Genomic DNA, 4,337 nt, shown 5'->3' on the forward strand with positions numbered 1-4,337 from the left:
TGAATTCTGTCCGGTTCAGGTATATAACAGAAAAACGCAAGTTTGAGGGCCTTAACGATCACCAAATTGGCTGAACTTTGCAGAGATGATTTACACAAGATGATCTAGATATGTCTAGAAGGAAGTTTGAGGAAATTCGATCGGAAAGTGGTACAAAAATGGAAATCCGCACCAAAACTTTGGTGCGGACGTCCGCAACCGAGAAGGCCTGTATATATATATATATATACAGTCCTCTTCCAGAATGAGATCCCTCTTTGAAATTAAAGTGCGAGACTCCTTATTTCGCTCACTTTCAGGTCATTCCTGTAAAGTTTCATCAAATTTGAAGAGCATTTAAGCTTCCGTAATCGTAATTTACACGAACGGTTCTGTTTGGACAACTTTTGTTTTGTTGATTTATTTAATCTAATTCGGTACCCAAATGATCTTCGAATTTGATGAAACTTTGTATGAATGATCTACACACTGTGTTTTATATATTATACAGTTGAGATGTAGAAATATGACCTGAAAGTGAGCGAAATAAGGAGTCGCGAAATAATGATCTACACCATTCAATTTTGCTATGAATTTACAATGATGCAGAAACCCAAATAAGTGATCGAGCACACCTTTTCTATGTCCGTTCGACTTCACTTTTATGTTTGAGCAACGACAGCAGCAAACAAAGCAAGAAAGCTCCTGTGTTTGGAATACATAAGATCAATCAAATTATCAGGTGGATCAAATAATCCATGAGGCAAAGAAAAAAAATTCTTACCTGAGATGAAGCAATTAGCAGAGAGTGAGAACACGTTTTGTGAAGAAGATGAGTAGTTGGGAGACGTAAAAGGAGGAAGACGATGAGGGGAGATATTTTGGGTAGTGGAGTTCAACTGAACAACCGATTGGTTTTGAACTCTGAAATTTTTATCCTCCCATTCAATTGTTTCTATCCTTTTGTAATATTTCCTGATTTGTAGTTTACTGTTGTATCCTTTTATTATGTTGTTTGTTTTGTTTGGTTTAATTTTAGAGAGGGGTAATAAAAGTAATTAAGCAAGTGGCAGTTCCATAAAATTGAACGTGGGTGAAGGGTCTCCGTACCCCTTTTAATTTCTTTTTCCTTCTAATTTTCTTTTAGCTTTTCCTTTTTGTAGTTTACCATTTTAACCCATGTATATATTGTTTCCTTCAATCTCTTTTATCTTTAGCAGGGGCAATATTTGGGATATCTGAAAATTTAACCAAAAACGGTTCCATAAGCCAAATTGGCTTAATTAATACTGATATACTGATATATATATATATCAATTTGTGTCACCAACCCCATACATGCAACTTGAGATAAAAATTACAGACCTAGAAAGGATGATGCTGGTGGTTTCATCAAGTGGGATTCTTGGAAAATACGGAATTAATAAAGTACTGTATATTCCTTAATCAATTAGTAATTAAACCCTAATCATGGAATGAGACGAACACAAAGAAACAGTTAAAAATGGCGGGATAAGGTTATCTTTCAGAATCATTGACAAACTCAAGTCATGGAACAATTTTAATATATTATGAACTAATGAACCATTCAGCGGACTCTAACTGCAATGGTCGTTATAGAAATTTGAGTTGAATTAGCCGTGTCATAGACTTTTGGTTTTGAAGTTAACATATATCTCTCTTATATTTTGGCCACTAGTTGATAAATTATATTGTATCAATGTGTAAGTGATCTGCATGAAACAGAAACTTGGTCAGAAAACAATAGAGAAGCATAGAGTGATGTAGGAATTTAGACGACTTCTATTCTATGCTCTGGGAATATTTGGACTCCCATTAGTATATTGGCTACTGAACTAGCTAGGAATTGAGAAATCTTAGAGGGCGATTATCATCTACAAGTACCAAGTCAGTACCTGCTCCAAAGCATGTAAACACAAGTGAGGAATGGCGCGCATTTGAATAACTAATTTTGATATTTTATCTTTGAATTAAAAATCATTCTAAGACTATTTCAATCTTAATGTTGAGAATTGGTGAGTTTGGACAGGTCCAAGTGATATGAGAAATGCAATTAGGCAGGTTCTGTATATCCAAATTCATTTAGACAATAGTAAGTATTATCCTCATGTCATCTGTCTTTGTCAGACCAACTATTAGTCAATACATATTACATATGGCTCTTCTATGCTTGAAGCCTTGAATGAGTCCAGAAAATGATCGTGTATGGCTGTATATATAACTTCTCTCTTATATAAAGATTAGTCGTCATGAACTTAATTTTGTGTGTCTCATCATCGAAGTGTAATCGATGTTGCTTCCCATGAATAAGCAAATCCTCTTTGCGCTGCTGGGTGGTCTTTCTCTTATACTACTCCTAGTTCATGCCCAGGGTGAAGATCAATCAGGTACCATTTCTTTTATTTCGTTCATATATTTTAAGCTAATTAATCAAGAGTAATATTGTTGTCTATCTCTTGTATGATCCAGGCTTCATAAGTATAGATTGCGGCCGAACTGAAAATTTCAGCTACACTGAAAAGACAACAGGAATCAACTACATTTCCGACACAGGCTTCGTAGACACAGGTGAAAGTAAGCTCGTTTTGCGTTATGTAAAAGATAATTACCAGCAGCCATACTGGGGTGTTAGGAGCTTTCCTGAAGGAATCAGGAACTGCTACAAGATCAATGTTACAACTGGGGACAAATATTTGATCAGAGTAAGCTTCGTGTATGGGAACTATGATGGCAAAGGTAAGCTACCAACATTCCTCCTTTATCTGGGAACAAACTTGTGGGATTCAGTGAAGGTGAAGAACGAATCCTATGTCATAAACAAGGAGCTCATCCATGTCGCTCCCCGAAATTATATTCATGTTTGTCTGATGAATAATGGCTCCGGAGTTCCGTTTATATCAGCAATAGAATTAAGGCCGTTGAACGTTACATCTTATCCAACACAAACTGGGTCCTTGGCACTCAACTGGAGGCTTGACATTGGACAAACAGGACCTGATTTAAAATATTATAGGTGAGTCCGAATACGAATATGTTCAGCTTGCTATGCATAAATTCTTGGATAGGTTAAGCTAATGAAACTATTATATGTTCATCTCTATTGTTTCTAGGTATCCGAAGGATATTCACGATCGCTTTTGGGATCCCTTTGAGGATGTTGACAATGAGTGGTTTACACTGAATACTTCATCCACCGTCGACTTTGACGACCACAATCTCTACGAACCAGCATCGGTTGTCATGAGCACAGCGGCCACAGCAAAAAATGCAACTGATCCCTTGATGTTATGGTGGGATCCTCCTGTTGATGCAAATGATACAGAATATTATGTTTACATGCACTTTGCAGAACTTGAAGTCCAAGCCAACGGGTCTAGATGGCAGTACATTACTAACAACGGAAAGCCCTACATGGAGTCATTCGCTGCTAGTTACTTGTACACGACGACTATTTACAGCACCAAACCTCAAAGAGGAAGTCAGAACTTCTCAATCATCAAGGCTGAGAACTCTACCCTTCCACCCAGTATCAATGGACTTGAGATTTACACACTAAAAGAATTCCTAGAACTAGAAACAAACCAAGACGACGGTGAGTAATTCTAGCTTCCGAATATATTACCTATTAATTCGATTCAGAGAATTTTTAGCACTATATTCCGACTTTATAGTATATTTAATTGATTACTTTGATGACACTTCTTTGTTTACTGCGAAATATATTAGTTGAAGCAATCATAAAAATCAAGTCAACTTATGAAATTACAAAGAATTGGCAAGGAGATCCATGTCTCCCACTAAACTACTCGTGGGAAGGCTTAAAATGTAGCAATCCCCAAAGTGACTCCCCAAGAATCATTTCCTTGTAAGTATATATCTCTTTTCGATTACAAAATATTCAAGTGATCAAATAAGTAATCTAAACATGCATGCAATCTGCAGGGACTTGTCTTCGAGTGGATTAACAGGAGTGATTTCTCCTTCAATTGAAAATCTCGCAATGATACAAACATTGTAAGCGTTGAGCACGCGCGCGCGTGTTTTTGTATCTTACCAACATATATTACAAGATAAATACCATAAGCTAGGTTAAAACTTAAAAATGTCTTTTCTCAACGAGGCTAACAGATTAAATCATTTCAGGGATTTATCAAACAACAACCTGACAGGACCAATTCCAGACTTTTTGTCTCAATTGCGCGAGTTAAATATCCTGTAAGTTATAACCAATCAGAATTAATAGACGTAATTAAGTTGCAAATAAATCCTTCGCTTCCAAACATGCATATATGGTAAAAAAATTATGTGTATATATATATATATATATATATATATAT

The 4,337-nt window shown here is 36.1% G+C and overlaps 1 pseudogene across 1 annotated transcript in view; it reads left to right on the plus strand.

Moving 5' to 3' along the window:
- The window catches only part of LOC101300820, a 19,914-nt pseudogene that overhangs the window by 12,803 nt on the left and 2,774 nt on the right, over nt 1-4,337 (plus strand). Inside the window, exons 13-18 of the transcript XR_184595.1 lie at nt 2,312-2,387; nt 2,470-3,013; nt 3,111-3,592; nt 3,727-3,865; nt 3,943-4,014; nt 4,144-4,215. The product of XR_184595.1 is annotated as an uncharacterized LOC101300820 (transcript). The remainder of the gene's footprint in view (nt 1-2,311; nt 2,388-2,469; nt 3,014-3,110; nt 3,593-3,726; nt 3,866-3,942; nt 4,015-4,143; nt 4,216-4,337) is intronic.

Source organism: Fragaria vesca, linkage group LG4, assembly GCF_000184155.1.
Source record: "Fragaria vesca subsp. vesca linkage group LG4, FraVesHawaii_1.0, whole genome shotgun sequence".
NCBI classification, from domain to species: Eukaryota; Viridiplantae; Streptophyta; class Magnoliopsida; order Rosales; family Rosaceae; genus Fragaria; species Fragaria vesca.